The sequence below is a fragment of the Cucurbita pepo genome, unplaced genomic scaffold (assembly GCF_057944985.1).
Source record: "Cucurbita pepo subsp. pepo isolate OVF unplaced genomic scaffold, ASM5794498v1 scafford_66, whole genome shotgun sequence".
In the NCBI taxonomy this organism is placed as follows: domain Eukaryota; kingdom Viridiplantae; phylum Streptophyta; class Magnoliopsida; order Cucurbitales; family Cucurbitaceae; genus Cucurbita; species Cucurbita pepo.
In genome coordinates this window covers 18,371-29,376 of record NW_028257970.1, presented here as the reverse complement: position 1 = coordinate 29,376, position 11,006 = coordinate 18,371, and the positions used below count along the sequence as shown (strand labels likewise).

At 36.9% G+C, this 11,006-nt stretch overlaps 1 non-coding gene across 1 annotated transcript; it reads right to left on the bottom strand.

Moving 5' to 3' along the window:
• Window positions 1-1,924: 1,924 nt before the first annotated feature.
• Window positions 1,925-2,004, bottom strand: TRNAL-UAG (transfer RNA leucine (anticodon UAG)). The gene has a single exon. It is a non-coding gene; the product is annotated as a tRNA-Leu (tRNA).
• Between the last annotated feature and the right edge of the window lie 9,002 nt (window positions 2,005-11,006).

Genomic DNA, 11,006 nt, shown 5'->3' with positions numbered 1-11,006 from the left:
AGTAGTGTCCCTTATTTTTGCTGACTATGTTATTTCACATGTAGTATGATGATATCAAAGCTAGGTTTCAATCGTGGGACCTGTGAGTTATGGGCCCACCACGCTTCTGCTGATATTAATCATTTTGATCTCTAGCTTTCATCATAGATGTTTAGTTCACTTATGGCAAACTTTGAGACAGTATATAAAAAGGTATTAACGGCCCTTCAACTCTTATATCTATCTCCATGACTTGAGACATTCTAACTTTACTTTTGATATTTGTACTACTTTTTCTATATTTGTACTACTTTTTTTTTTTTTTTTTTTTTATAGTAGTATGATTGGGTGTCCTTTGCTTTTCTTCGTCGCGAGATAGCTTTCATCTACGCTTTCCGTTATGATGTTCGATGATTTGAGCAGACTGTGAGTCTTACCTAATTAGGGGGCTCTCATCTACAATGAGATGCAACGTGTTGTGTCGCACATGATTGAACATGCATGCATAGGTGGCGTGTGTGATCAAACAAGTTTGAATTCCACATAAGTGATGTTTGAATTCCGAAGGAAAATCCTGCCCAAGGTCCAACAAAGCCACAAAGTCGGGTGAAAAATGTGAATGGGGATTGAGTACTCCTAAAGGTTTTAAAAAAATAAAAATAAATGACAGTTATGGGATTAAAAACCAATCCCTTTTTAAACCAGAGACTAAATCTAGCACCTTGGACCACTAAGCCAAACTATCCCAACAATTGTGTTTGGACTACTAAGATAGTCGAGCTATCTCAAGACATGAGATTGCATCACGATGCATGGGTCGTGTTGTTGGGAACCGAGATGACCATGAGATGCAATGTTGTTGTGTTACAAATGATTGAACATGCACGCATAGGCGGAGTATGCGGTCAAATAAGTTTTAATTCCTCATTATTCATGTTTGAAACCCTAGGCAAACCCTGCCTAAGGTCCAACAAAGCCACAAAGCCACAAAGCTAGATGAAAAATATGAAAGGGAATTAAGTACTCCTTAAGGTTTGTCATGATCGTGTCAAGATCACAAAGCCGCACATTTGAAAAAGTATGACTTTGACACGATGCACTGGTCGGAGTTGGGCTAGACTCTCTCCATATTAGACGCGTTTTAAAACCACGATGTTAACAACGATAAATAAAAAGTCAAAACAAACAATATGTGTTAGCAGCGGGCACGAGGCTTTACAAAAAATTAAAATAAATGACAGCTGTGGGATTTGAATCCATGCCCTTTTAAACTAGAGTCGAAGTCTAGCACCTTAGACAACTCGGCCAAACTATCCCGACGAAAGTGTTTGGACAAATCAAGATGGTCGAGCTATCTCCAGACATGAGATTACAATACGATGCATGGGTTGTGCTGTTGGGAACCGAGATGATGATGAGATGCAACAATGTTGTGTCGCACATGATTGAACATGCACGCATAGACGGCGTGTGTGGTCAAACAAGTTTTAATTCCACATTATGGATGTTTGAATGCGGAAGAAAACTCTGCCTAAGTTTTAACAAAGCCATAAAGTCGAGTGAAAAATGTGAATAGAGATTGAGTACTCCTTTAGATTTGTCGTGAGCGTGACAAGATCACGAGACACTGGTTGGAGTTGGGTTAGAGTTGGGTTAGAATCTCTTCATAATAGACGAGTTTTAAAACCATGCCCTTTTAAACTAGAACCCAACGAGACACTGGTTGGAGTTGGGTTAGAGTTGGGTTAGAATCTCTTCATAATAGACGAGTTTTAAAACCATACCCTTTTAAACTAGAGCCCAAATCTATCTGGCATCTTAAACCACTCTCGACTAAACTGTACGACAGATGTGCCTTGACAAACCAAGATAGTCAAGCTATCTCTAGACATGAGATTGCAATACGATGCATGGGTCGGACGATGAGATTGAAAAAGTATGATTATGACAGCTGTGGAATTTGAACCCACGCCCTTTCAGACCAGAGCCTAAATTTGGCGCCTTAAACCACTCGGCCAAACTGTCCCAACAAATGTGTCTAGAAAAACCAAGATGATCGAGTATCTCAAGACATGAGATTGCATCAAGATACATGGATCGTGTTGTTGGGAACCGAGATAATGATGAGATGCAACATTGTTGTGTCGCACATGATAGAACATGCATGCATAGGCGGCGTGTGTGGTCAAACAAGTTTTGATTCCACATAAGTGATGTTTCAACGTTGAAGGCAAACCTTGCCTATGGTATAACAAAGCCACAAAGCCGAGGTGAAAAATGTGAATGGAGATTGTGTACCCCATAAGATTTTTGGCTAGCGTGTCAAGATCACGAAGCCGCACATTTGAAGAAGTATGACCGTTACACGATGCACTGGTCGGAGTAGGGCTAGACTCTCTCTATAGTAGACGCGTTTTAAAATCATGAGGTTTTTATAATATGTGCTAGCAGCGGGCTTGAAGGTTTACAAAAAATGAAAATAAATGACAGCTGTGGGACCACGCCCCTTCAAACCAAAGCCTAAATCTGGCACCTTAGACCACTTGGCCAAACTGTCCTGAGGGATGTGTCTACACAACCAAGATGGTCAAGCTATCTCGAGAAGCTATCTCGAGACTTGAGATTGCATCACGATGCATGGGACGTGTTGTGAGGAACCGAGATGACGATGAGATGCAACGTTGTTGTGTCGTACACAATTGAACATGCATGCATAGGCATCGTGTATGGTGAAACAAGTTTTGATTCCACATAAGTGATGTTTGAATGTCGAAGGTAAACCTTGCCTAAGGTCCAACAAAGCCAACAAAGCCACAAAGCCAGGTAAAAAATATGAATGTAGATTAAGTACCCCATAAGGTTTTTGGTGAGCGTGTCAAGATTAGAGGCCGCACATTTGAAGAAGTATGACCGTACTGGTCAAAGTACGGCGAAACTCTCAATATAGTAGACGCATTTTAAAACCATGAGTTGGACAGCACCCATAGAGTATTTAAAAGAGTTTGGTGAAGTTCCTAATTTAAAATTCTTTTCTTGATGGGAATGTTATTTATTGTTGGTATCAAAGCCATATTTGTCTTTGAGTATGAGTATTCCTGTGAAACCAAAAATTATACCGACCTTGTAGTTGATGGGAATGCTATTTATTGTTGGTATCAGAGCCAGGTTTCTGCCCTGGGACCTGTGGGTTATGGGCCCACCACGCTTCCGCTGCGCCACTCTGATTTGTTAATTAATATCATTTTGATCCCTAACAGATGCTTTTAAAACCGTGAGACTCACGACGATACGTAACGGGCCAAAGTAGACAATATTTGCTGGCGGTCGACTTGGCTATTACATAACCTAAATCACCATAAGTGAATTCATTCCAAGGAATCTTATGCTTACACTCTTCATTGAGAGTGGTAGTTATCCTTCGAGAAATATACTTTTGAAGTCCTTCAATGAAGCGCATCATCCATAATTAAAGGGTACTATCATATCTTGTCATAACCTTAGTTACAATTATATCTTTGTACCATCAGAAGTAGCTAACTTTTTGCATCTTATAATCATAAGAATTTTCTCAAACGTTCAGTATGGATTTCCAGTTTGCCTACGACAAACTTTAAGACAATATATAAAAGGGTATTAATGGCTATTCAACACTTATATCATTCTCCATAACTTGAGATATTCCAATTTCACTTTTTATATTTGTACTTCTCTTTCTATAGTAGTATGGTTGAGTATCCTTTGCTTTTCTTCGTCGGAGATATGCTTCTCCAACCCATCCTTGAGTACTCCTGTGAAACCAAAAGTTACAATTTGAGCAATAGCGTGGTCAAACTTACCTCGAAGACTATAGGCGCTAGCTCGCATCAACATTTTGTTGATTACATTTACGACTAGATGACCGGATAGACCATCTATATTCCACTTCTGTATGAATGTTCCTTCATAGGTGGATTGAGTCATTTGAGTTTTTTCTTCGAACGGAACATCGGGGAAAGAGGGCTTAGGATACCAATTTTTCTTCATCTAGTTTTTTGGACTTTGTCCTCTAATTTAACAATTTTGTTGATGAGGTCTAGTTTTTTTGGGCATCTTTTCTTCTTTGGAGAAATCATTTTTAAAATTTTTGAGGTCGTTCTCATATGGTTCATTATGACACTAAAAGTTTAATTACTTAAGGTTCTATCAAAATTGAAAGATTGTTTAGCTTTTCTTCAATCAGAGCAAGTGCCTCTTCTGTTGAGCCGAGACTAATTACTTTGTCTAAAATAGCTGGTATGAATAAAAGAACTTTCCTCAACTTTTGCGAATCTCACGCCATTAATATTTGCAATAGTTTTTTTTTTTTTATTTCTTTTGTTGTCGTCTTTCCTTGATTTTTTCTTCAATCTTCTAAACTTGTCTTGCAATGGTTGAGAGAATCTTGTTTGAGAAGTTATTTTGATGTTGGATATTTAGGATATCCTTCGAGGTTGTAATGCATTTTTAAGGAATTCTTTATCAGTGGACAATTCATTTGTGATAATATCGATCTGGTTGAAGGTAGATGTAGTATCCAATTCGGTTTGAGTTGGAGATCTGGGATTGCCCTCATAATCGACTAAAACTACTTCTTTGTTGTAATCAACCGGCTCTATTTTCATAGACTTTGACATGTTGATTTTTTATGGAGATCTCGAGATTCATGAGGTACTAGATCTCGAGCTTAAGAATCTTTACCTTTGGAAAGAAAATTTAATTTTCATTGAATTTTACTTTTACGCTTTCCATCATCATGTTCGATGACTTGAGCAAACTGTGGGTCTTTCCTGATTGGAAGGCTCACATATTTAAGGATCCAAGTAGAATTCTTAGTAATCTGATCCCATGAAAGGGTTTTGGAAACAGGTTGACGATTTCTCCAGATTTACCTCTATGAGCATAGTAAATCTTTTTGGAGAAGATCTAAGAGTTGTGGGGGAGACATTTGAATGCTTCTGATGAGATGTTAAGGTTCTCTATGTGAACATCAAACATGAGGCCAGAAAGGATATGTCGATCCTTTAACGAAAAGTAAATAGTTTTGATATGTCTTTCGACAAATGGTCATTTACAAGATCTGCCACAAAGGAAAAACACTGAATTTCTCAACTCAATGTCTAGGCTACTAGCAGTTTTAGCCCAGACATCTTCGGTAGGTGATTCTTAAAAGATTCTCCAAGAGTCCGCCTCAATCGGTTTAGCGTCTTCTCCTTCCATCATTGAAGAAGAACACACAATATATGACCTTAATGATCGTTCTTAGATTCACATCCTCAAGGTTTGTAACAACAAACGCCACCGACCACAATTGTCATTTGAAAATGATGATTCCTTCGACACTGTGAGTCATTTGAAAATTTTATATTTCCATCATCAAGTTTTTGGCATGATTATTAGATTATGACATGTTTAACAAGATTTGCGTGAGGATTGTGATATGGTTGCAATGGCAGGTTACCCCTGTCCTATTAAATGTGACCCTTATTTTCATATTTTTCCAAGCCAGGATTTATGCCTGAGCTAATGATTGATCTTAATCTTAAAATAGATAACATTTTCTATGGTTGATGAAAGAAACAAGAAAGTAAGAGATGGAATAGGTGTACCAATATTGCTCCCCAACCCATGTGTCGAAGGTTGGATCATGCACCCGCTATCAAGAAAGTATGTCGTAAATGGTTTAGCATGTACACGGGAGAGTCTGATGCTCAAGAGAATCCAGATGGATGAATGTTTGAAATGTCCTAATGAGATGATCGACACATGGGTGAGTTCCCAACATATGGTTTGAGCAAACTAAGATGGTCATGCATCATATCATGATGCATGGATCGTGTTGTTGGGAACTGATATGACAATGAGAAGCAACGTTGTTGTGTTGCGCACGATTGAACATGCATGCGCAGGCGACGTGTGTGGTCAAACAAAATTGAATTCCACAAAAGTGATGTTTGGTTGTCGAAGGCAAGCAATGCCTAAAGCTAGACTTGTAGCTCAAGGTTATTGTCAGGAGGAAGGTATAGACTATGAAGAAACTTTTGCACCCGTTGCTAGATTATAAGGTATTAGAATCTTACATGAATTTGCTTCTTACAAAAATTTTATATTATATCAAATGAATGTGAAAAGTGCATTCTTAAATGGTTATATTATGGAGGAAGTTTATGTAAAACAACCTCCTGGATTTGAAAATTTTGACTTTCCACGTCATGTCTATAAGTTGAAAAAGGCTCTTTAGGGCTTAAAACAAGCTCCAAGAGCTTGGTACGATAGACTTAGTAATTTTCTTATTGAGAATGATTTCAAAATGGGTGAGCTCGACACTACTCTCTTTATTAAAATTAAAGAAAATGTTATGTTATTAGTGCAAATATATGTGGATGATATTATATTTGGTTCTACTAACCCTTCTTTATGTGAAGAATTTTCCAAATGTATGTATAATGAGTTTGAGATGAGTACGATGGGAGAGCTCAGTTTCTTTCTTGGACTTCAAATCAAACAACTGAAAGATGGTATCTTCTTAAATCAAGAGAAGTACATCAAGGATTTACTCAAAAGGTTAATTGATGTTCGGATGATAACAAACCTACCTTATAAACATGTTAAAATCTAAATATTCAAATATACATTGTTAGGTTATGGAGCCTGATGCTTATTTATAGCTTGGTCAATAGTTATATTTGGTAAAGCTATATTTGGTAAAGCTATATTCGGTAAAGCTATATATGGTAAATAGCTATATATAGTAGATGGTTAAATCGGGTAAAACTATATATAGTAAATAGCTATATATAGTAGATGGTTAAATCTGGTAAAGATATATATAGTAAATTGAACTATATATATATATCCCGTCCGGTAGAGCTTTGAGATGTAACTTTCTATTCTCTCTACTCTCTCTTATTGTACATACCTGAAGTCATCAATAAAAAAAATTCTTTTAGCCAGAGTTCTCCTTGCAATTTTCTCTATCCCATTCTTTGTCTTCATCTAGATCGAGTGTGTGCGTTGTTGTGCGATCCTAACAACTGGTATCAGAGCTAGGCAAAATTCACCACGATCTTTGAAGATGGAAAGTTCAAAGATTGGAATTGAGAAGTTCGATGGATCCGATTTCAGTTTCTGGAAGATGCATATTGAAGATTATCTATACCAGAAAGATCTTCACGAACCTCTATTGGGGGTGAAGCCGGATACCATGACCACAGAACAGTGGAAGCTCAAGGATCGACAAGCCTTAGGGATGATCTGGTTGACGCTATCCAGAAACGTGGCTTTCAACATTATCAAGGAGAAGACAACGTCAGATCTGATGAAGGCGCTGTCGAATATGTACGAAAAATCGTCGGCTATGAATAAGGTGTATTTGATGCGTAGATTGTTCAATCTACAGATGTCTGAAGGTGAACGTGTTGCTGATCATATAAATGAATTCAATATGATCGTAAGTCAACTGAGTTCGGTGGAAATTAATTTCGAAGATGAAATTAAAGTATTGATTTTGATGTCATCCTTACCCGAGTCATGGGATACTGTTGTTGCCGCAATCAGCATTTCCCGAGGATCTGATAAACTGAAGTTTGGTAAAATTCGAGATGTAGTTCTCAGCGAAAGTATTCGCAAACGAGAAACTGGAGATTCATCAGGCAATGCTCTTAGTGTTGATCGAAGGGGAAGAAGTAAACCAAAGGGCCCAAACAAAGGGCGATCAAAATCAAAGAACCGAGAAAAATCTCCAAATAGACCAAACGTAACGTGTTGGAATTGTGGAGAAAAAGGTCACTTTCGGACAGGTTGTACAATACCAAAGAGGAAGCAGAATCACAAATCTGGAGATGATGATGATTCTATAAATTCAGCAGAAGACATTGGAGATGCTCTAATCCTCAGAGCGGACAGTTCCATTGAATCCTGGATTTTTGATTCAGGTGCATCTTTTCATTCATTTGTTCTGGAATTTCAAGTCTGGAAATTTCGAGAAGGTGTATCTTGCCGACAACAAAGATTTGAAGATTAAAGGAAATGGAGATGTCTGCATAAAAACTTCGGTAGGAAATCAGTGGACATTAAATGATGTCAGATATATTCCTGGTCTCAAAAGGAACCTGATCTCTATTGGTCAGTTGGACAGCACAGGTTATGCAACAAAGTTAGGGAAGGGTTCGTGGAAGATTATGAAGGGTGCTACGGTGGTAGAACGTGGCTCAAAATCTGGAACCCTATACACCACTGCAGGGTGTATGAACATAGCTGCTGTTGCTGAGAGTGCTTCAAATTCAAGTCTACGGCACAATAGACTTGAACCTATGAGCGCGAAAGAAATGAAGAGGCTGGCTGCGAAAGAAGTTTTAGAAGGTCTGAAATCTGCTGATGTGGGTCGTTGTGAGAACTACGTTATGAGCAAGCAGAAATGAGTTAGCTTCATATTATTACATACTTGGCTCATTATTGTCGAGATAATGGTATTTATATATATATATATATATATATATAATGAAAATAAATTTAAAATGTTTTGAATATTTATTTAAAATAATATATATATATATATAAATGAAACATGTGGTCTATAATTTTTTAAGATAAATTTAAAAATAAATAAATATTATTTTTCGTGTTTCACGTTGGTCCGTATCAATTCCTATTTTTACAACTTCATCCCTATTTAAACTCATCACCTCTTCATATTTTTCAGAACACAACACACACAACATAAAACACAATACACAATGTCCATAGTTTTCTCGATGTAAAATTTTTGTTTAAAAGCCTCATTCTATTTCTCTCATCACCTCTTCATATTTTTCAGAACACAGCAAACAACATAGAACACAATACACAATTTTCATAGTTTTCTTGATCTAAATTTTTTGTTTAAAAGCCTCATTTTATTTCTCTCATCACCTCTTCATATTTTTCACAACACGACACACACAACATAGAACACAATACACAATTTCTATAGTTTTCTCGATCTAAAATTTTTGTTTAAAAGACTCCATTGTTGCTCTCTCAAAAGCTTCCAATTCTATTTCTTGTTTATCTTATTCTTGAGAGAGATGTCTATTGTATTGTGAGAAAATTGTAAATTTATTACTTTAGAGAGACGTGTGGTGTTGCTCTCTCCAAAGCTTCCAATTCTATTTCTCTCATCACCTCTTCATATTTTTCAGAACACAACACACACAACATAGAATACAATACACAATTTCCATAGTTTTCTAGATCTAAATTTTTTTGTTTAAAAGTCTCCATTGTTGCTCTCTCCAAAGCTTCCAATTCTATTTCTTGTGTATCTTATTTTCTAGAGAGATTGAGAGATGCTTCCAATTCTATTTCTCTCATCACCTCTTCATATTTTTCAGAACACAACACACACAACATAAAACACAATACACAATTTCCATAGTTTTATCGATCTAAAATTTTTGTTTAGAAGCCTCCATTGTTGCTCTCTCCAAAGCTTCCAATTCTATTTCTCTCATCACCTCTTCATATTTTTCAAAACACAATACACAATTTCCATAGTTTTCTCGATCTAAAATTTTTGTTTAAAAGCCTCATTCTATTTCTCTCATCACCTCTTCATATTTTTCAGAACACAACACATACAACATAGAACACAATACACAATTTTCCATAGTTTTCTGGATCTAAAATTTTTGTTTAAAAGCCTCTATTGTTGGTCTCTCCAAAGCTTCCAATTTTAAACTTATTTATCTTATTCTTGAGAGATAGAGAGATGTCTATTGTATTGCGAGAAAATTGTAAATCTATTACTTCAAAGAGTTGTGGTGTGTTTCGATCTAAAATTTTTGTTTAAAAGCCTCCATTGTTGCTCTCTCCAAAGCTTCCAATTCTATTTCTTGTTTATCTTATTCTTGAGAGAGATCTATGTATTGTGAGAAAATTGTAAATCTCTTACTTCAGAGAGTTGTGGTGTGTTTCTATAAGATTTCAGACAGTTGTACCGGTTTGATCTTGAGTCGTGGAAACGATTGAGTTTGCTCTTGAACTCGTAAAAAGAACGGTATACCGGTTTGATCCTAAATTGTGGAAAGGATTGAGTTTGTTCTTGCACTCGTAAAAGGAGCGGTGTAGCGGTTCGGCTCGGGCTCTGATCCGAGGAAAGAGTCAGAAAGTTTTATTCAAATTCCCAAGAGGCGCTTGGGTAGTGGAGTATGTCGAGTTTGACCCAAACACTATAAAACTAAGGTGTTATATTTTCTAACCCTTTTCCTATTTAAATTCCTTTTTCTATTTAAATTCTAAAATTGATGGAATGAGAAAAGAGAATAAGGAAATAGAAAGTTATCCTGTTTTGTTGTCGTTCTGGAAGTTCCCTTCCCTTGAGCTCTCACGTCCACCTCTTTGCCCTAATCAATCCTTGTTGGTCTCCTTTTCCTTCCGCTGTCAATAGTTGCTGGATTAGGATTTTCTTCTTCTTCTCTGGTTTCACAGCAGCGAACGCTGCTGCTGTCTAATCCGATTTCTCTCCCCAAGTGTGGCCCCTCCGCTGCTGCTGTCTAATCCGATTTCTCTCCCCCAAGTGTGGCCCCTCCCTATTTTAGGTATCCTTTTCCTTTTATAATGCTTGTTTCTTCTAATTTAGGGCTGAGAAAGGATAAAATTGTCCACCTACGATGTTTCTAATTTGGTAGCCAATGATCCACATGGACTGCTGATGTGGATTAAAATTTCCAGGTCATCCCCGAAAAGTTTACTTTCCGGATTGCTTCAGCATCAAGGTCTGCAATTTATTTCCAGATTTGCTGATTGCTTCAGCATCAAGGTCTGCAATTTATTTCTAGATTTGCAAGCAGTGTTGTTTCCAGATTTGCTATAGCATCATGGTTTCAGCATAAATGTTCTAGAATTTTACCAAATAGCTCAATTAAGCGTACAATTAAGCTCGATTTATGGAAATTAATCTTCTTTTCATATTAAACCACAATTGGATATTTCATGTATACTAATTAGAATAAATGGAGCAATTAATGAGAAAA